Source organism: Pinus tabuliformis, chromosome 3_2 (genome assembly GCF_031772625.1).
Source record: "Pinus tabuliformis cultivar Carrire ecotype Pingquan chromosome 3_2, CPIR1, whole genome shotgun sequence".
Lineage (NCBI taxonomy): Eukaryota > Viridiplantae > Streptophyta > Pinopsida > Pinales > Pinaceae > Pinus > Pinus tabuliformis.
Window position 1 is genome coordinate 1,154,278,179 of NC_142302.1, and position 23,921 is coordinate 1,154,302,099.

At 36.1% G+C, this 23,921-nt stretch overlaps 1 protein-coding gene across 2 annotated transcripts in view; it reads right to left on the bottom strand.

Moving 5' to 3' along the window:
- Positions 1 to 23,665, bottom strand: part of LOC149184814 (EID1-like F-box protein 2) — a 49,570-nt gene extending 25,905 nt beyond the window's left edge. The window contains exon 1 of one of the 2 annotated variants that reach the window (XM_089417724.1): positions 23,546 to 23,665. The gene's annotated coding sequence lies outside the window, so the exon portion shown is untranslated. Of the gene's footprint in view, positions 1 to 8,728; positions 9,065 to 23,545 lie in introns of those variants that run through there. The other variant, XM_089417723.1, reaches the window with a different exon arrangement.
- Between the last annotated feature and the right edge of the window lie 256 nt (positions 23,666 to 23,921).

A 23,921-nucleotide genomic window follows, 5' to 3' on the forward strand; every position in this document is an offset into this window, starting at 1 on the left:
GATCTATATGATTGACCAATCTTGACTGTAAACTTATTCTCTCACCATACTAAGGGGGTAGGTCTTTAGCCATAATAAGGGACCTCCTTTGAGGCCTTAGGGTGATAGGAGGCACACTACTTGGAAAACTTGGATTGAAGTAGTGTGTCCGTAACCATTCCATAATTATCACTTTTCACCATCCCCTTGATCTCACATCAATCCTTCGAGTTTGTTGTCATTGGTTCATTAGGATTTGGCACCCATACATCCACATCCTTGAGTTAGGGTCGGGAAAATTTGCCCTGGAGGTTAATGCAGCTACAAAAGAAAAAGAAAAGTTAAAATGCAACCGAAGGTGGGGACATAATTAGCGTGTGGGCAAAAGCTTAGCATGAGCTTTACTTCCCTCATTAGCCATCACTCGAAACCTGAGCACTAGATGCTCCATCATGTCACAAGGAACCCTTGCATGTCCAGAACTTGATGAGCGAGAAACCAACTCATCCTTGAGGGGTAGATAAATGTTATATTATTAGAAGTAAACTTGGACACCTAAGAAGGCACACCAGAGGGGTGGAAAAAGCAAGCTGAAGAAAGGGGTATTCCTCCACAATTGCTTCCTTCATATCTCTATACACTCAAGTTGTGGACCTCCATAAGCTAGTCTTATGGCCATGGCACCTAGCCATGAAATCTTTCCCTTTCATTGCCATTATTATCACTAACACCTATGAATTGAAGGGTTAACCTTAGACATGTCACCTCCCCTCATGAGTTGGAACTGGAAGCACCTAATAGGGTTGATTACCTCACCACCTCTAACAAGGGTAGGGAACACTTTTACGAGACTTGGTCTAATTAGATATTTGAAGGTGATCCCGGTTTGAAGTCATACTATGCCCTTAATAATTAAGTGCAATCCACTATGATGCATTTATGGTCATTGTTTCTAATGAGTGATTTCTTTCACTTGAGTTTGAGATGGTTTTGCCAAGTGGTTCTTCATAATAGAGCAACAAAGGCCTAGAGGGCATACTCATTCCATGCCTACTCCACATGATGCCCAGGTCTTACTACGCTTCCGAAGGGTAGTGACAACCTTGCAAATGCAGCACTGCCCCTCCAAAGTAGAGCATTGGACACTTTGATGATTCCTATAGTTGATTGACATCTTTGAGCACCCCCTAGATACTAAAACGATGAGCTCACTTTATCTAGTGTTGGAGATGCTTGATTATGTACCTAGTAGACCCAACATGCCCCTAGGCTTGCCTTGACATAGTTTGATGGGCATGCCTTGATCCGGAGTCCAAACGATGATGATCATCCCAGGGTGATCAGGGAGGGCTTGTGCCACCTCATGGAGCCCCAACAATAGAGAGAGATTACACCACGTTGACTTGATGGCACCCATGGAGATGATGCAGGGCACCTAGAGCTGGCCTTTGGGCACATGGAGATGTTTTAAGGCTTGATTTGATGACTCACCCTCAATTCATGATTGATTATGATGGTTGGAGATGCATCTAGCTCTTGTTTTGTATTTTTGGAGCATTATTACCCCTAAAAGGGCATAACATCATGCTTGGGAAGAGTTTCAACCCATGCATGCGAGCATTAGTGGCTTATTTTGTTGTATTGAACTATTGAGTTGGCTTGTAGCCCAATTACTTCAAGCCCACTCAAAATTAAGTTTCTTATAGGGCTTTTAGGAAAATTAATGGAAGTGATTGACCTCATATAAATAGAGGATCACTCCCTTGTTTATCATCATCACTTAGTGGATTTCAACCTCTTTTATAAAGCTCTACTTAGCCTAGATGCAACTCGCTACTTGTGGAGATGTGATATTTTTGGACCCATTGCTATTGGAGAATGATTTGTGTCTTGGAGATGTCTTTTTGGGATTGAAAGAAGGCTATTTCTTGGAAGAATTGTAAGTGTAATTGCAGATTTTTATTGTTTTTCATGTGATAAAATTATGCTAGGGTTTTTCTTATTCCATCTCTACATGCATATCTTATATGGAAAATCTTGCTTGATTATTGCACGCTAAACCTTGAATACCATAAAGGACCTCCTAGAGAGCTTTCATTTATTTAATTTCCCCCCCATAAAAAGATAGCTAGGGTTTATCAAGTGAAAACTAGGGTTTTCCCTCTTACTCCAAGCATAAATTTAATTTATCTTAAATTTAGCCCTAAAGACTCCATCACCCAGGTAGGAAAAGGCACTAGGAATCCTTTTGGTGATCAAAAATCATAAAAACTTTCATCTTATCTCCTCTTCTATTCTTCGAAGTCCTTTAAGGCAAGCCGCTAGGGCTAGGGCACAGGGTCAAATTCAACAAGGGTCTCCTATTGGATAGACATTGAGGCTTTAGTAGCTTGAGTTCAACTTGATTGATCCTTGGCACTCAAAATCTAGCTCTCTTCATCCTTGAATTTTCCCCAACAGTCTACCCTAGGCAATTTGTGCCCTAGCTAAATCCTAACTTTGGCTAAGGCTTCAACTTGGGTCTTAAATTGAAGGTTTGCCTTTTCCTTTTGTTGATAACGTTATTTGCAAACCTTTCTTGGTATTTGTATACCTAGGCATCCCTTTGTTGATCTACACGATGTAACCCTAGGTCACAAGTACCTCTCTAGGGCTTTGTATATGGTACACTGCTCCTACACATAGACAATTGTGCCCTTGTCCATTGAAAGTACCTTTACTTAGCTTTGATTCATCTGATATATCACCTTGAGCCATATAACTTAGAATATCATTTAGGTGAAAATTGGGAAGCCTCCTGTGTGGTATAATTCCACTAAAAAGCAGAAGGAGGATTGCTGAGGTGACAATGGAAATGCACCTCATTGTTCTATTAAGGTCTGGCCTTTGCCTTGTGAGAGCTTGCTAGATTTTGAAGAAACAGGCCTGATATCATTAAATGACAGTCATGGTAGTTGGACAGTGATTATAATCCTTCCTGGAACCAACATTGCACTGAAGGCAGGGCACACTTCAAAATTGTTGAAAAAAATGTATATACCATGATAGAAAATGACAATAAAAAAGATGTATGTGGTAGATTGAGCAAGGTAATAACCATTCCTGGAAAGTATCAACTTGTAGCTATTATAGTAAATGTTGTATTCATTTTTCAGATAGTTTTTGGGGACAATCCTTCAAGGATGTATCAATGCCCTACTCAAGAATTCATGCTTGAAGATGCCCTGAGAATGACATTGGTGCCATTCTTTAGCATACTTTAGAAAATAAAATTGATTCTCTTGTAAGGCAGAAGAACACACCAATTGGTCATATGGATCACCACATTGTTGAAATTTGTTCCAGGAATGCCTTGCAAAAGAACAGTGATTTGTGTCCAAAGGGAACAGAAGAGTGCAGAACTGATAATATGGCCTTGACAAGCAAACTGTTGAATCTGTGCAAGACTCAAAAATACAACAGTCTTGTACTTTTTCATATAGTCTTAAAACCAGAATCCAAAAACATGCAGTAAAGGGGGATATTGTTTTCTCGGAAGAGATGCTCAAGAGCCAAGAAAACACCTTATGGTTTGACAACAATTATAACAGTCCTTTGCAGGGATGGGTAGATATATCATGTAGCAGAACATGTCCAAAGTTACAGCCCCTTCATGACATACTTCATTTGCAGGCATCCAAATTCATTCCCAGAGAGGCATTGACAGAGATTCCAACTTGTAACCATTCAGAGTTTGATGTCTCCCTGTTTTCCATGATGACTAAGCACTGAGGGAAGGGGCATTGTGCTTCCAAGATGTTAAGGTGGCTGCATTGGATCACTGACTTCACCTAGTAGCTGCATTTTGTACATGCTACAGTAGGGTAGGAAAATGAATAAGTTCACTTGAGCAGTAGTGTAACAAAAATAAGCTCCCTTGAGCATTTTATTTGGTTTTATTGTCAATGATGTGTTTGTTGATGAGGAGGTCAATCTCATGTGTACATGACAAGATTCTGAGGTTCTCATGCACTTCTGAGAAGAGCACATGTCCCCAAGTAGGAGCCAGCTGTTACCCATTATTTTGCACAGGGGTACCCCTATTGAATTTACTTACTAACCTAGTGTTTTTCATCACTAAGAACCTCAAGGACTTGGCTTGTTGGTTTTATGGACATTGACAGAGGATTTGATGACATGGTGGTTAATCAGTGATGTAGTATTTGATGATGTACAGCCCCTTTGTTGGAGCACATAGGGTTCAAGCATGGCATGTTCTTCAGTCAGAATTTTGAGCATCTTCATGTTTCCCTAGGCAATTCACAGATCTCAAGGTAGTTCATGCATTTCAAGGCACAGGTCACATCCTCCAAGGCACACATGGGCTAGTTTCACTCACATGGACCTCTTCTTGACATGCCATGTGAAAATTCCTAGAGCACTCTCATGTTTTGAGCCTCTTTTTACTAAATTTGTGGGGCGACCCACTAACTTGGACATCCATATGGCTGTTGACGATTTTACAACTTATTTTATGACATGGAGAATCATTTTCATGCTTCATGGAGGTGTCTTTAATTGAGATATGGACATGGTCATGCCTTGGAGGCACCTTTGGAGGGATTATGAGCGCTATTTGAGGAGTCACCCACTTCTAGAGGGTTTATTCCACTTATTTAGAAGGTTGTTACACACTTGAGAACTAGACGCCGTACTCTTGCTTGCATGGGATATCACTTCACCATGTTTTGAGGATTGGACCACACTTTCTTAAGGGAACATTGAGCATCCACAACTTTTGGGGAACCTTTGGAGGCTAGATGTGCCACCTTAGAGCCTCATTCGTCATTCTTTAAAGGATACATCCCTCTCCTTGGGGGTTACTTCATGTTGATCATTGTACATGTGGCTTGACCACTTTATTTTATTGTTGATTAGAGTAACGAGTTGTAGGAGAAGTGCATTTTATTTTTCTTAGGCCAAGATCTAAAGAATCACATGAGATAATATTATTTTATTATAAAGGAAGTCTAGCATCACTCTATGTAAAGAGATGCACTTCCTCAATTTCACTCATGGTTGGATTTTTGTAGCTCTCACTCCTTGGAACTTAATTGACATATCTTTCTTGGAGCATTTATGGTGTAAGGGATTCTTTTTTTGTGGATGATTGTTTTCAATTCTTGAAGCTTCTCTTTCTTGGTTATTATTTGAATTTTGGTGCATAAAGATTAATGATGAAATGCTTGTCTTCTACAAGACTTCAAGATCAATCCATTTAGGGGATAAGTTACCACTTGGAAGGGAGATGTTTTAGGGTTTTTCTTCTGCATTTTTGCTTTGTTGATTTGGTGATTATTTGGCACCTTGCTATGTTTTTCCTTTGGTTCCCTAGTAAGATGTATTAAGTACATTTATCAAAACATATTTGATCTTGTTGGTGAAGGTTTTCCATTGAAAGTTCCCTTCTTGTAGACCTTGATATTCATTTTTATTCTTCATTGAGTGAGGGATCACTCTTTCCTTTTGGTTCTAGACTCTAGTCTCAAACCCCTAATCCTTGAAGGAAATAAGCCACTTCTCCGAAGAGTTTCTTCTTGACCTCATAAGCCATTTGATTCTCCTTCCATCACTTATTCTAAAACCCTAAAAACTCCAAAACTCTATTTTACTAAGGCTTCTCTCAACTTCACCTTGTGCCTCATTTCTTTGTCTTATTAATAGTATTAGGTATATTCCCTTGAGCCAAAGGAGAGCCAGCCTAAAGTGAAGAGGATAGGTTGTTGAGGTGAAGGTTGTGACCATCCTAACAGTTCCCTGAAGTTGTACATTGTGGATTAGGGCTCTTATCATTACATACAATTTGAGAGGTAACAAGGAAAATGCACCCTTACGCACAGAAGCAGCGAATGATTGGAGATGAATTGAATTCTTAAAGGAGGTGGGAGTATTTTGTGGACTCCAAGCAACTAACTATGACAAGGAGCAAGCAACAGCATTGTCTTGTGGGGGAATCTTATGGAGTTAATTTGCTAATTTTGCAGCAGTTTCTTAATTGTATTTCAAGAAAACCTGCTAGCTCATTTGCATGTGAGAGAGATTGCAAGACAGTACATTTCATTGTCCCCAATAAGAGAAACAAGTTGAAATTAAAGAAATTATGATACCTGGTTTTGGTGAATAGCAGTTTATGGTTACCGAATAACAATATGTTAAAGAAGGCCTCCAAGCATGACATTCTACTTTCTGATGCTGACTACCATTCTAAGAAAACTAAATTGATTGCTTAGCTCAGGAAATATGCATCTTGGAAAATGATTATGGAGAAACACTACGATCTATTCATGCTTTTTTGCATGAAAAAATTATTATTTAAAACGCGTAGGTTGAGACCTGCTTTCTGTATAAAAAGTACTGTTCATGAGAAATGTGTGTATGTGATATGTATGTTTACAGCTAAGAAACAAGACACGTCCAACCTGGGGCTCGTGTGCCTTTCCCACATATCAGACATAGACACACTAGGACACATGTTTGACACATGTCCTGCCTCCTAAAACAATACTTGTACCAAACACGTGTTCGACACATGCCTTAGATGTGTCCTACATGTTCAACTCTAAAAAAATGTTTTTCATTGCTATTTAGTATTTTCTTACTTTTAGCTGTGGGGAAAGAGCTCTCACGGTCTCTCATTTTGCAGGTGAAGGATAAAATCAAGATTTGAAGGGATTCCAAATGTTTTGAAAATGTTATTGTTTCTAAAAACTTTGGATCTTTACGTCAATAATTCATTTTTGTATTTGTTTCTTCAGTTGTCTTTCTATGTATATGTCTATTGTCAAAGGGGCAATGGTTCAATGGTTAACAAGTGTTAGTGTTATTCCCCTCACCAAGGTTAAAATCCCCAAAGTAACATGTTTCACCCCTCATGGGCCAGTTTCTATGTGCAAACAGGCTGGTGTGTGCTTCACCCTGCATGGGCTGATCACCCAGTCAATGAGTCATTCCATCCACTTGAGGCCAAGAGCTAGTCCTGTGCGACTTTGGTGGACCTGTTGTTTCTTAAGCAAAGAATTCTCATTTGAGTGTAATAAAGTCAGTTACAATCATTATAGCGTTCCTGGATTGGGGGAGAGCATGCTTGCAGCATTGTGGTAAGAGGAAGGCAGTGAAAAGAAAAGTAGATGCCTACTTTTGGCATTCAAGTTGTTTATTTTTGCAAGGTATTACATATTTTTTAATATTAATCTGGAACAAAGAATTGACTAGTCAGCTGGACAAAAGTGTTGGTGCTGACGGTTGGGGCACTTGAATATAATTCATCCTTGAAACTAGTATGTTATGTTGTAAAGAACTCCAGTAGTAGTGTTGTCATATTCTTTTTAGCGCTAGTTGACTCCTGTGCTTGACTGTGCTTTTTGAAGAAGCAGAGTTAAGTCTACTCCTTCAAGTTTGACTCGTGAGTTTGACTATACTCGAGTCAAGTGTAAGTCAGACTGACTCTACAAGTTTGGCAAGTTTGTCTATAAAGGATCATCCTATTAACATCCACTTCGACCCCATGACTATACTTGAATCAAGCGTAAGTTAGACTGACCCAACAAGTTTGGTAAGTTTGTCTATAAAGGGTCATCCCCTTAGACCCATTGACTATACTTGAGTCAAGTGTAAGTGTAAGTGAGACTGACTCAACAAATTTGGCAAGTTTGTGTATAAAAGATCATCCTATTAACGTCCACTTCGACCCCATAACTATATTTGAGTCAAGAGTAAGTCCGATTGACTCAACAAATTTGGCAAGTTTGTCTATAAAGGATCATCCTATTAACATCCACTTAGACCATGCGTTAATCTTATTCGATGATGAAGGAAAACCAACTCCAAGTGGTCAAACGCCGTCCCTCCAACACGCAACGACTCTACACCCACTAGGGTTTGAACCTGGGCTCTTTGCATAACATCCCCCAATCCCAACTACTAAACCACAGCCCTCACAGATAAAGGGCACAAAAAGAAGCAACACGCATTTTTTGTTTTTCCTGAGCTGATTTCACAACAAACTACTATCAGACCTGTCAATTGTCCAAATTCCGTGGCAATTTGTAGTATACAGTATCATCTATGTGATTTGAAATGAATTATTATTGAAAATTTGAAGTAAGTAGACATTGTAAACTTTACTCTTCAGCCATTCAGAGTCATTCTCCAATTCAGAGTCAGATAAATTAGTCCGGCAAGCTCTCAATCCAGTCGCAAGAAATGAAACTCGGGTGTGTTTTGCAACCTTCTGTCTGACTAGCTGTTGTTTTCCATGCAACCCTTCATGGTAAAGGCATCATGTCGCCTAAGTTTTCACACAACTGAGTAATTATAGCAACGCGAATGCAAAAAGTGAAAAAAAAAAAAGAAAATAACACATGGCCTGAAATGATCCCAAGGAATTGAACCAACGACTTCTGTGAACGACATTACAGCATAAACTGACACAAAGCTATATCCGAACACTTAAATTTAACTTATAAACACACTGACACAAAGCTAAATCCGAACATTTATATTTAACTTATAAACATACTGACACTAAAATTACACCAGAAATTAAAGATCAAAGAAATTGCCATGGAAATGCAAGGAGACCGTCATATTGAGCCCCGTAAAGCGAGATTCTGAGAATTTAGCATAGGCCTTGAAGTGCGAAACCCCCAAACACGTATATAATAACATTTATAGATAATCTTTGAGACAATGCGTTGAAATGCGACCGTACCTTTCTATTTTCCTGATCAGAAATGAGAGCTCCAGCAACCTGATCTACCACAGGTCGCTGGTCGCCATTAATTGTCCGCGCTCTGGTCAAATGGCAGAAGAGGAAGACGATGTAAAACAAAGTGAGGAAGATACAAAGCTTTGTTATATTTTGCAGCAGCTTCAACAGATAAGCCGGCTTTTTTTTGTCACTTAGAAACCGGCAACCAGCGGTCATACCCCCACGGGATACGTACTTGGTCGAAGTTCTTTTAGCTCAGGTTCACTGCATCAGGGTGAATTGGTCCCGACTCCGGAGAATATATTCTAAATTGAGGTGGAGAGTATTCAGTCGAAGGTCGAAAGTTCTGGTCTGCTCGCTTGGTTAATATTTGGCCTCCAAAAAAGATATTCTATAATAAGGTGGTGATCCCTTTTATAGGTCCCCACCTTGTCGCTTTCAATCTTATAATAAGATTGTTTTTCTTGTATCTAAACTTTGAGAATTTCAAGTAAGTGGGGGAGTTGAACTTGAATGACTCACATCAATGGTTGGGTTGTGTGGTGGTTATATAATTAGTAGCTTGTGGAGTAAAAAAAAAATTAAATTAACCAGATTTATAAATCAATGACATTTGGAATTAAATGATGCAAAGGATACCTTAAACGCTTTAGTAGATGAAAAACATTACATTATTTATATAGAAAAGGAATCATTGTCTTTATTACATTTAGAAGAGGAAAGGTGTTGAAAGTCAACCAAACCTTTACATCCAAGACAAAGTTATTTACTGAATGAAAATGAAATCAAAAGAAAGTGACAAAAAAAAATAAAAGTCTAATTTACTTTTTTATAGTATAATGTGTATCTTTAATAAGTATTTAAGTTAACAACCACTACTAAATATGTAATTGTATACGTGGAGTTTTATATAATATAATTTTTTTAAACGGTAAAGTAGTTAAGCTGGTAATCATTAATATGGACTAAATAAAGTATCTAATGGTATATTAGAGGCTGGAATGCTAAAGAGAGTATACAGTTGTATGTTTGGAGGTTGAATTCCAAAATAATATAATGTAAAACGTATTTGCAGAAATCCACTAACGTTTAACTATAAAGCATGCAAGTGATTTGGAGGATATAAAAAAATATGGGTAAACATTTTATTAAAGAAACGTAAAATAAAAAGTATGTAAGAGAAGTTTTTTTTTCACTCAGGATTATAGTTTTCAAGTAGAGATGGGTTTTTGGGAAGGGTTACTTGAAATTTTTGTTCTCAATGTGTTTTTAGTTGGGATCAATGTGTTTTTAGTTGGGATGTGATTGGATTCAAGTATATGTTGATTCTTTTTAGGTTAACTAGGTCAATAATGATGAGGTCAATAATCGTTATTAGTGTCAAAAAAATTGCTCATGTTTGTGCTTTAAGATATTCTAAGGATGAAAAGATCTTTTACTTACTTTTTATGTGCTCATATCTACAAGGAAAAAACCAGAGAGTGGATGGATTGCCTTTCTAAAAAGGGTTTGGTCATGGATCGATCAAGGCCCCTGGCACATCACAAAATACATAGAACCTAATCACTACTAGTTTTTCCACAATTCTTTCATGGACAAGGCAAAATAGAATCCCACAGTTGAAAGATAAGACAACATCATAGAATATGCTCTATATTTTATTTTTGCTCTATATCTATCCATATTAGATACGTTATATATTTGTTGTTATTACAGTTGGTACTCAGGAATATTGAAATATTCCTAAACTATTGCACGAATCTTTATCACTTTTTGTCACTTTTTTTTGTTTAACTCGGAGATCTAAAATTTCATTCTAGTTTAAAATCATATTTTTATATGTTTTTAAGCATATACTAGAGACTTTTTTATGTTTGTATGCTTTTGTGAAGTTTTATATAAATCTCCAAAAATACGCTCTTGAAATGTATAAACAAAATGTAATTTTGATTTAAATTACTTTAAAAAAAAATTAAAATATGTATAAAACATAATTATAGAGATTTAGTAAATGAAATTAGTTAATTGAGTCGGATGGAAAACCGAATGGATAAAGTGAAACATGTGAGTAGGTGACCGAGTATAAGGGGATGGTTATAATAAAAATAAATTTGACTAGAAAAACTTTAGCCATGGGACACAAGTTATAAGGAGTGGTGAATGACGTGGAATGTACATTAAGAATGAGTGTGATTAAACAAATTTTTATTATGAAATAGAATTTTTAATAATCCTTTGTGTGATTAAACAAATTTTTAATAATCGTTAGTTACAAAATTTTGAAATAGTATGTGTTATATTTGGAATATTGTAAAATATTAAATTTATATTTATATTTAGGGTAATTTAATTTTTTAATTTTGTCTTCACACTGCTTTAATATATAAATAAAGTATTTGATTAATTAAATTAAATATATTGAACAAATAATATTGAAGAGTAGAAATAGAAAACAAAACAAATTGATTACCCATGTTAATTTGTATAGTTATAACCCGGATGCGGGTGACACGAATGAGAAGGAGGGTACGCCACCTGGTAACCATGGGCGGCCTCAAGTATGGAAGGGTTATTAACTGCACTCCGCCGCCCTGGATGGCAAGCGTGAGAGCAGAGGCGCGAGAGGACGGCAATTCATTGCCGGGTCTGAGCTCCATTAACTGTTTCAGAGGGGAGTTATGGCATACCAGGATCGAGGCAGACCAGCGCAGCATAAATATGATAAGAATATGGAATGTTATGCATCGGATCAAGTTCGAATTCTGGAATTGGGTTTCTGGACGTCAGTTCTCCGAGCTCAGGCTCAAGAGCTCCCTTCGGCAATTGGAGGTGGACACAGGGCTGCAAGGGTGGGTGAAGGCGGTTTCACACCCTCCATATCCTTCTCCCCTGCTCTGTTACGCTCATCGGACATTAAGGAAAGCATGGTTCGGCCAAGACAGCGGCTCATTAGCCGTCGAGGCTCTGGAAGAGGTGGAACTTCACGCCCCCCGGTTGCCAATCCACCCTCAAGCTGCTGCCGTTGTCTGTGCCACCAAGTGGCTGAAGCACACCCCATTCAGTCGAACCAGTTTATGGACGCCAGGACTCCAGATTCGAGCTCTGCCCCGCTACCTGCGTTTGGAACAGCGGTATTCTCCTTCAGCAGCGCCCAGGGCAATTCTAACATTAATGCTCATGTCTCGGTCCTATTCCTGGAGGAACCGAAAGAGGAGGTTGGGGAGCAACCCCGCGCCCAAGTTCATCTTGCTGAAAGCTCCAGGGCTGCTGAGGGAAGGGCAGAGGTACAACCTGAGCCGGAGGTCGTTCCACCATCGACTCAACCGGCATCTGCTTCAGGCAAGGCCAAGGTTGATTGGGGACCTCCCCCGGAAGGCGAGTACTGGATTTATGAAGAAGAGTCGGACGAATAGGCGTCCGCTCAATCAAGCTCCTGCCCTCAGACAATGCTCAGGTTTTTTTGTGAACTGTTACTCTTATCACAAGTGCTCAATGTATGTCGTGAATGTCTTTGTTTGGCTTGATAATTACGTAGTTCTGTGTTTGACTACGCCCTCGCGAGGGATATCGATGAAGAACTTCCTTTTCTCTCTTTTGCCCCTGCGTGGGATAGATAATTTTGCTTTTTCTGTTCCCCAAAGGTCTAAGGCCCCTGCGTGGGTAACCCGTCTCAGTCATGGTGCCCTTGCATGGGTATTTGGTCTCAATGGTGTTGCCCCTGCGTGGGCGTTCAGTGTCGATGAGGTTGCCCCTGCGCGGGTAGTTTTTTGTGAGCACTATCAATCCAGAATGCCATCCTTGGCCTCTGGCGACATGAACTCTTGGTTGTAACTGTTTTCTCTTGTTAATGTAAATAATAGAAATAGCATAGTATTAACGATAAAAAAAAAAAATTGTATAGTTATAGGTATCAATCCATAATAAGCATCAAAACATTTACTACGTGATAAGTGAGTGATACATTTCATCGGTTAAAATTTTTAAAATTATAAAAATAAATAAATTGTAACTTTATTTTAAATTTTATTATTATTAATAAATAATGAAAATGTTCTTTGCGCTCGGCTACTCTAATGCGGTGACTAGGGTTCGGCCCTAGCCAGTCACCCCTCCTCTCGAGCTTAAGTTTTCCAGATGCCCTTTGATGTAGTCTCGAATCACCTCACCTTCTCAGTTGTAGTTTTTTTTCTCAACCAAAGAAATCTCGTCAGGAGCAGTTCTCAGGTGTACAAAGTCCTGCATGGGATTGGACCGTGGGACTTGTCGAGACCAAACCTCCACACGTAGCCATTGGACCACAGCCTCAGAACTACCTTCTCGGTTGCAGTCATGGATTTTGCATCCTCTATTATGGATAAACCATCTTACTCTGCTCCATCCTCTGTGGTAGCCTCTCATCTTGTCATGGATTCCTCAGTCGTTGGATCCAAATGTGAGTCTTTGGATTTAAAGTCATCCTTGTCTCCCTTGGTGGCGAGCTCATTCTTGGCTTCTGGATCTCTTACCTCCACTTCCACTCAGTTTCCACCCTCAACTTCCTTAGCGGCGAGCTCGAAAATGGTCCCTGGTTCTGGTAACACCTCAACGAGAGTTAACAAGTATGTGGTTCCTCCTTCCTTCAGTGATAAAAGTTAAATATGTTCATGGACCCTCTTTCTCTATGTTGACTATTCATGAAGACCCCTCAATTAAGGTCCCTTTGGGGGTCGATGCTCTAAGTGAAGCGAAAACAAATCAGAAGTTGGCTTGATTGATAGGTTCAATGGCCTCTCGTCAAGGCTTGGCGAGCTACATTCTTGGATTTTTAAGCATTGGAAGCCCTTAATCTTTGACGATTTGAACATTTACCCTCTCGAAAGAGCATTCTCTATTGTTGTCTTTGACAAAGTTGAAAAGAAGGTGTTGATTTCTAAATCTAGTTTGTGGTTTTGGGGCAACCTTGGGCTTTATTTGCAACCCTAGTTCCCCTCATTTAGCCCTTTCTCGACTTCAATCTTTATTGCCTTGGTTTGGGTAAGGCTCCCCAACCTCCCATTGCATATGTGGAATCAACAACAATTGGTAATGCTTTAGGCAGATTCTACTATAGGTGTAATGACATTAAATACTACCTGAAGTCTACATATGCCCGCATTTGCATGAAAATGGATTTTAGCTAAGGATTTCTCACTAAAGTCAAGTTAACAGACTCTGACTATTTATGGGTGTGAAATTGGATTATGAAAAAAATTCTTATCGTTGCAGAGCTTGTTATGAATCCAAGCATTCTCTCAAAAATTGTCCCAAAGCTGGGCAAAACAAAGTAAAGAAAAATAGTCAAAAACCAAGATGGTGGGATGGCACCAAATCATATCACTACAGAATTTATAATGAGGTTGTTAACCATGTTTCTCATAATGATGTCATTCTGCAAAAGGATTAAAAACCTTTAAACATCATGATAGATTCTTCTAAAGAAAAGGAATTTTCAACAACAAATCAAGTGAAGAAGGGTAGCGCTATGGAGGTTTCAGGAAACTCAGTGAATGTTGGTTCCCCAAGCGCTTCTTCATATAATTCTCTTGGAAAAAAGGCTTTTGAAGTTGAGCATCCAATTATGGACAGGGGAAAGAATATGTCTAAGCCCATTTCCTTTGAGGACGTTCCTCCAAGAAATAAGTTCGAAAAAAACTCCTCCTTGGGTGGATCGAGTAGATGCGGATGAGCCTTGATTGGTTCAAAAGAATGAAATTGATAGTAGAGATTAATCAATGAACATTGAAAAGACAGATTCTCTAGAAAACTTGGGTTTGTTCCAAGTTGGAAAAAAGATAAAAAGAAACTCTCCAAGGATAACAAGAAGCCAATCAAAGCTAAAATGAAACTAAGTTGAGAATGGGATGCAAATACATTTGGATTTTAGGGGTCTTTTGGAAAGTTTTTAGTTGGAATGGGAACAATTTTTTTGTATTGTGGAGTTCTCAAGTAAGGATTTGGGTTGATCCTGCATGTTCAAGCCCAAACCTTCAAGGAACCTTAGTAGCTCTTGTTCTTAAGATAATCGTAACGGTTTTGGGATGGATCTTAACTTTACTAATATAATTTCAATACTCGTCTCTTTAAAAAATTATATATATATATATATATATATATATATATATATATATATATAACAAGATTATGATATTCTTAATTTGTAAATAAGTTTTTTTTTACAACACTATAGGCCAATACCTGTATATACATATCATGGAACAAGATTATGATATTCCTAATTTGTAAATAGGTTGTTACAATACTATGGGTCAATACCACAATTTATCAATACCACATGCCAAAAAACCATAATTTCCTCCATATGACACTTGTTGATAAAAAAAATATAAAATATAAAATATAAATATATAAAAAATAATAATAATAATAATAAAATAATTAATTAATTTAATTAAAAAGTCAAAAATGGCATAACTACTTGCAAAATAAATATCAAATTTTGATTGTATATACTATTATAAATAATCTAGAATATTTTATTAAAATTAAATCATTTTGAAAATCTTTTTTCAAAATAAACACTCTTATAAATATAATTAGATTTAAAATACAATATAACCTAATATGTCATTCAAGAAAGATTAATTCAAATAATTCAAATTATGATGTACTAGATGACCTCTAAATGATATTGTATTTTATAAATTCAAATTAAAGAAAATAAAATAAAATATTTTATTAATTTGAATAATTAGATTTTTATATAAAAAAATTAATTTATAAACGAGTTGTCTTTAGTGAGACATTTTGGAAGCTTTTTAGATGGGCTTTTTCAGTCTAATTTCTCTAAAATCCAGTTGGAATTTATTGAAATCACAAGTTTATGGTAACCCGGTCTAATTTCTCTAATTTCTCTAAAATCCTGCATGAATTTATTGAAATCACAAGCATGATGGATAACACCTGCAAAATCAAAGTGCCTATACATTCACATTCAAAAAACCAGTTTAAATAACACAAACCAAGATTTCACTTCAATTTAAGGGGTTGAATCCACATATACATTTAAAAAACCAGTGTAAATAACACAAACCAAGATTTCACTTCAATTTAGGGCGTTGAATCCACATATACATTCAAAAAACCAATTTAAATAACACAAATCAAGATTTCACCTCAATATTTTTTTTCTATAGGGCACAAGTCATAATAAAGACAACTCCATTTATAAATGAAAAAATTAGATTTTAATTAAATAATTAGTATAGTTTATTTTAATTATTTATTTATTGATGGTTGATATTTATTTTAAGATGTAAATTAATTAATTTATTTTTATAATTTAAAATTAAAAGAAAAATTTAGCTTTAAATTTTGATTTTTTTCAACATTTAATTTGAAGGTAAGATAGATCTATGTTAATTTTTTCAATACCTTTATAATATTTATATATAAACTTCATATCTTTATGTATTAAGATGAAGAGGTAGACCACGGCAAAGACTTAAATAAAGAGCAATGTAGTGAAGAGGCAGACAATGGCAAAGACTTAAATAGAGAGCAATGTAGTGAAAAGGCAGACCATGGCAAAGACTTAAATAGAGAGCAATGTAGAGACCATAATATCATGTAAGGGCTATATTAAACGACTAGATTTGAAAAATAATATTTAATTTATGATATTAAATTATTAAAATCAAATAATATTAAATAATTTATAAAAAAAATGATTTTAATTTAATTTAAATCTTTATTACTAAGAGAGGTGCTCTCCACCCTAGTATGGTAGATATGTTGTAATGTTTAAAATTTTGAATTCATGGTTTTTTCCTATGGTATTCTTAAGCTATGGTTTTTCCCCATGGTATTCTTCTCTAATGCGACCTATTTAAAGGCTAATAATTAAACCAACCTAGATCCATCTTAACTAGGATCTACCAAAAGTCAAGAGAGATCAAGTCTCTCTCTTGAGGTGCAAACCTCTTTTAGAGTGAAAGAAATTTGATTCCTCTTGGTACATCCAGACTTAAGATGGATCTAGGTTGGTAATACATATAGTGATATACATATGAGAATGATGATTTTCTTTGACGTGTTTTATAATTTTTATAATTTAATTTTTTTGTTATATATATATATATATATATATTCAAATTTTAAGGTCATGGTCAAGTCACACACCAAGTTGGTGTATATATATATATATATTCAAATTTTAAGGTCATGGCCAAGTCACACACCAAGTTGGTGTATGAGATCCCCTTGTTTGAGAATTAAAGGACTCCTCTCTCCCTCTCTCTCTCTCTCTCTCTCTCTCTCTCTCTATATATATATATAAGGTCATGGCAAAGTCAAACACTAAGTTGGTGTATAAGACCTCCTTCTTTATGAAATAAGGGACTCGCCTTCACGCAAGGATTTGACCTAAATGGTGGTTGTCCCACATTGAAAAACGAAAAGAGCTTACTAACAAATATTGGGGCCCCACCCATATTTGAAACTTGATTAACCTGCTGAGTGTGCTTGTGGGTGGTTATGTTAAGCTCGGGAGTATAGGGGCAGTCCCTCCAACTCGACTCTAAGACTCCTCCGTGACAGGGGGCAAATCTATTGATTCTCTTGATACCAAAAAGAGTCTATACAAGTGTATATCCTCTATCTCCCTCCAGTTTTGAATTTGTAACCTCTCAAAAGAAAGCATGTGTTCTTAATCATGATAGCCACTCAAACCCTTAAAAAAAAAGTTTATAATAAATATTGAGTTTTTATATGTTTATCAACTTAATTTAAATATGAAATTCTAAAATATCATGATTACTATGATTATTAATATAATTCCTCATAAAATAAATCTATAGGTTACAATACAATAAATTAAATTGAATAAACTTGTTTTTTTATTATTTTTTAATTAAAATTAATGTTTTTTATTATTATATTTTTACTTAATACTTTATTAAAACATTTATTACAACACGTCCTTCTCATAATAGATAAAAGATATCTCGAAACCATAAAATAATAATAAAATACTTCATTATAACATCTCTCACTATTAAACTATAAAATACATTTCTCCATATAATACTAAATAATTATATATTATTATTAACATATTCTTTAATCATTTTAAATATATATTATTATATAATACCAATTAAAAATATTTAAAAAATAAATAAATAATAACCAAAGCATAAACCTTCTTTCAAGGTGGCATATATGCAACTTTATAAACACTTTCAGGTTGATAAAGGACAAACGCACATTTCTTTCTTTTACAAAGATGTCTGATATGACCAATTCATAACATTTTAAATGATCCCACTAGCAATTACCTTTTTCAATGTGTGGTTCATTTAATTAAATCCATTTTAATATTGAAGATTTTTAAATATGGTTGGAATTTTGTATTCGGAATAATATTATTATATCGTTGTCTTTTTCTATTGATATTGTGATACACCAGAGGTATTTATGTGATGATAATTTTAAATATTAGTTATTGCTCTTAAAGTGGACATTAAAAGAATAGAAGATTTGGAAGATCATTGGGCTAGTATCCACTATTAAATAAGGTTTACCAAATTTTCTACTGAAATTAATAATTAAAGAAGAAAATGTTAGTTATTAAAAATTATATATTATTGTGATTATTTTTTTTTGGGTTTGAATAAGATTAGTCACAATTAAACAATATGACTCTAATTGTCAACCACTTAAATTAAAATTAAATTTTAAAATATCATTTTTCATATGGAAAATTAAAATAATTCGTTAAATTATTACAATGAAAATTCACTAGTTTGATATCTTTACAATAATAAAATTGGTTATTATGTGATTTTGCCGAAGACTTTCTTAACAATGTTATGGATCACAGAAGTCTAAATTCCTTAATAATAAAATTAATAAAATTTTCTTTCCAATTTATTAAAGTTTACATTTAGATATTTCTTTTACATAAATATAAATTTTAACTTTGACTTTCTCATTTTAATATTCAAGTGGGTTAATTGTTATGTGTTTTTGATGAAAATGATGCTTTAGTCTATAATGGTTTAACCAAAAATTCTTGTAGGATCTATTTCACAATCCCAAAGTCACTAATAACTACCTATGAGAAGCAACAACTAGTAACTTCTCCATTGTTAACAATATATAAGACCAACCAAGACTTATTTTTTGGATGCATCATATCATATTGAATTTCATAAAAACTTTTGTTTTGTTATTTTTAATTGATAGTAATTGAATTGTTACAATTTGCTTCCCCTACTTAAAAGGACCTTAAGGGCAAATTGAAGAAGTTGATAATTTAATTCATTTACACCTAACATTTTTCCTACTTTTACATTTTGACCTATGCAAAGCCATACAAATAGTGTCGCCAACCTTGTCATTTCTTGTTTGATCAATAGTTCCACAATTTTCTAACACATTTCTCTAAGGCTCATGGCATGCATTCTAGATGTAACAATAACACTAAATTAAACATGTCATTTCGTGTTTGATCAATAGTTCCACAATTTTCTAACACATTTCTCTAAGTCTCATGGCATGCATTTTGGATGTAACAATAACACTAAATTAAACATTATGTTACACTTGACCCAAGAATCCATAAGTAGAGGAAAATAGGATTGATCTTAAAGTTGACCTACTACAGTCCCTTCCCTATGACCGACCTACTACAGTCCCTTCCCTATGACCACGCATTGTCTGTCAACTATATCAAATATAAATGAGAATTTAAAAAAAAATCTCGCCATAAGTGTCAGAGAGATTCACCTCTACCACCAATCATTTTAATTTTTAGTTCAAAGTAGTTTGCTAAATTAACTCAGAGTGAGTCATCGCTCTACCTAGCCACTGTTGTTTCCCTCAATTGTACCATTTTTCTATGGTACAATTATCAAATAGATTGGTTTAATTAAAATAGTGTATACATCATCATAAGAAATATGGTATAATATCTATCAATTGTACCATTTTTCTATGGTACAATTATCAAATAGGTTGGTTTAATTAAAACATAGTATACATCATCATAAGAAATATGGCATGATATCTATCAACGGATCAAGGTTTGAGCATTGGCTTAAGGTGGTACTTGTCCACGGTTAGTATCTCAATCTTTGTAAATAGTGTCTAAAACATTGCATAAAGAGAATTTATGCCTATGTTGAGGTTAGAAGCACCAAAGGCAGAAAAGCATGTCCTCAACTTGTTGGTGACTTGTTTTACCACTGTTAGGGTTCAAGAGAAATAAATATAACAATCAAGAAACACACATTCAAACCATGTACACCATGATTATCTGGAAAACCCCAATTGGGGAAAAAACCAACCAACAATAGATCTATTATTGTCCTTGGCTAAAACACAACCAAGCTGGCCAACAACCTAAGCTTTCACCGCTCAACCATGGCTACCTATAATGGAGAATACGCAAGCCTTTTAAGGGCTTCAACTACATGTAATACCATGATTCACCAATACTAGGTGCCCAAAACTACAACTGTTACCCATAACTGTTGACATAACCTCAACTCCACCATAGGGTCAAGTTTATCTAACAAACCCCCCTTTAAACTTGACTTTGGGTTTTCCTTGGCCAAATCTAGCCAAATCTGCCAAGTGAGCCAGCCACCACTCACCTCCAGGCCCTACCAAGCCAATGTCAAGGTGTTTAAGAATTTCACATGTTGTCCTAGCTCAACATGCTTCCACATGCTCCCCTATATCACCTAGGTCTATATCCAAACTTTACCAATGATTATTTACCGAGGTACACATGCCATATCAGGTCTTACAGTCGTATGCCCATTTACATGAAAAAAAAAAAAATACAATATTTTTTCAAGTTACTATCCTAGCCTTAAGTCACTATTCTCTTAGCAACTTGCTTCCACACAACTTGAACCATTTGCATCTCACCTTGTGAGACCGCTATCTCACTATCTCAAGCCTGCTCTTATAACTAATGCTCTTACCAAACCTCTTCATAACCCTTGCGATTATTGGATTTCACTAGCATAAGGCTCTTCAATTTATTAATTATATCACCTAGAATCTTGGAGACACATTCAATCATATATTACACCATCCTCGGTATATGAAGTTCGTAGTTTTTAATCTAGAAACCATATGGACGCCAACACATTCACAACACTGAATTTCTCCAGTTTCAACGATCAGGTACGAGCTTCACCTCTTCCCTCACATCATCATCATCATCGTTTCTAGCTTCCCTCACATCTCTACTCAAAAGAAAATATGTGACAGCAAAAAACAAGAAAAGAACGCCATGTTGGTTAGTCCCATGCCTGTGAATTTTTACATTTACCATTATTCATCTTCTTGGGAGAAGCACAACTATCAATTGAAGCTTCCATCTTCTAGTCATCAAACCGCCGTAGAACAACCATGACGTTCAAAAGCAAAGTTGTGAACCATATATCGTCGTGGTTGGAGTGTGCAAGCATTTCCTATCCAGGCAATCTCAGGCCTCGGTGGATTTATAAATCTTGAAACTGCAGTGAGCAAAATAAACCAACCGTTGATATTTGCAAGGTTCCGACTCTGCCCCCACTCAGAGGCATCACGAGACGACTTTTCCTTGCCCTTAACTCGAATAACATTGTTGCAAAACCCTTTTTTCTGCATGCGGCCTATGGAAACCCTGTCGTCGACATTTCCAGTAGGGCATTTTAGTCCAGCGTGCGCACCTCCAGCACGACCCCATAATCTAATTTAAATTTTCAAAAAATATTCTCTATGCCCAGGCCTTGGCAAAGCTTTCAGGCTTCATTTTCTTCTTGCTCCTCATCGAGCCATTGCTCAACTGGCACTGCTGGTTTGTGCAACGAGCTATTGCTTCAACCAGCGCCACTATTTCGTCGATGGGAACATTTCGAACAGCTAGCCAGGGCCCTTGCCAACCAGAGCTCTGATACCACTTGTTAGGGTTCAAGAGAAATAAATATAACAATCAAGAAACACACATTCAAACCATGTACACCATGATTATCTGGAAAACCCCAATTGGGGAAAAAACCAACCAACAATAGATCTATTATTGTCTTTGGCTAAAACACAGCCAAGCTGGCCAACAACCTGAGCTTTCACCGCTCAACCATGGCTACCTATAATGGAGAATACACAAGCCTTTTAAGGGCTTCAACTACATGTAATACCATGAGTCACCAATACTAAGTGCCCAAAACTACAACTGTTAACCATAACTGTTGACATAACTTCAACTCCACCATAGGATCAAGTTTATCTAACAACCACATTCTTCTTTTTCCAAAAAGAGGCATAAGACAATAGATTAAGGAACAATATAACAAAGAAAAATGTGTGAAAGCTCAAGAAAAATCTAAAAATTTAACAAAGTAATATTGGAAAACATATAAAATCTAAACAATGAAATTTGCTCAAGGGAAAAAAATGAAAATGGCACCAATAATTCTATGTTCAAGAACCAAGATATGAAACAAATTTGGCAAATTTGTCTATAAAAAAATCATCCCATTAACATCCACTTCAACCCATAACTATACTTTAATCAAGCTTAAGTTAGACTGACCCAACAAGCTTAAGTTAGACTAACCCAACAAGTTTGGCAAGTTTGTATATAAAGGGTCATCCCCTTAGACCCATGACTATACTTGTAAGTGTAAGTGAGAGTAACTCAACAAATTCGGTAAGTTTGTGTATAAAAGATCATCCTATTAACATCCACTTAGACGCTTGACTATAACTATATTTGAGTAAGTGTAAGTCAGACTGACTCAACAAATTTGGCAAGTTTGTCTATAAAGTATCATCCTATTAATATCCACTTAGACCATAAGTTAATCTTATTCGATGATGAAGGAAAACCAACTCCCAATGGTCAAACGCCTTCCCTCCAACAGGCAACGACTCTACCGCCACTAGGGTTTGAACCTGGGGTTCTTTGCATAACAGCGCCCAATCCCAACTACTAAACCACAGCCCTCCCGTAAAAGGCACAAAAAGAAGCAACACGCATTTTTTGTTTTTCCTGAGATGATTTCACAACAAACTACTATCAGACCTGTCAATTGGCTAAATTCTGTGGCAATTTGTAGTATACAGTATCATCTTTCTTTCTCTTTTTTTCAGAAGAGTATACAGTATCATCTATGTGATTTGAAATGAGTTATTATTGAAAATTTAAAGTAGATATTGTAAACTTTACTCTTCAGCCATTCAGAGTCAGATAAATTAGTCCGGCAAGCTCTCAATCCAGTCGCAAGAAATGAAACTCGGGTGTGTTTTGCAGCCTTCCGTCTGACTAGCTGTTGTTTTCCATGCAATCCTTTCTGGTAAAGGCATCATGTCGCCTAAGTTTTCACACAACTGAGTAAATATAGCAACGCGAATGTAAAACTGAAAAAAAGAAAATAACACATGGCCTGAAATGATCCCAGGGAATTGAACCAGCGACTTCTGTGAACGACATTACAGCATAAACTGACACAAAGCTAAATCCGAACACTTAAATTTAACTTATAAACACTGCCAAAGCTAAATCCAAACATTTATATTTAACTTATAAACATACTGACACTAAAATTAGCTAAATCCAAACATTTATATTTAACTTATAAACATACTGACACTAAAATTACACCAGAAATTAAAGATCAAAGAAATTGCAATGGAAATGCAAGGAGACCGTCATATTGAGCCCCGTAAAGCGAAGATTCTGAGAATTTAACAGAGGCTTTGAAGTGCGAAACCCCCAAACACGTATATAATAACATTTATAGATAATCCGTGAGACAATGCGTTGAAATGCGACCGTACCTTTCTATTTTCCTGATCAGAAATGAGAGCTCCAGCAACCTGATCTACCACAGGTCGTTGGTCGCTATTGATTGTCCGCGCTCTGGTCAAAATGGCAGAAGAGGAAGACGATGTAAAACAAAGTGAGGAAGATACAAAGCTTTATTATATTTTGCAGCAGCTTCAACAGATAAGGCGGCTCTTTTTTCACTTAGAAACCGGCAACCAGCGGTCATACCGCCATGGGATACGTACTTGGTCGAAGTTCTTTTAGCTCAGGTTCACGGCATCAGAGCGAATTGGTCCCGACTCCGGAGAATATATTCTAAATCGAGGTGGAGCGTAATCAGTCGAAGGTCGAAAGTTCTGGTCTGCTCGTTTGGTTAATATTTGGCCT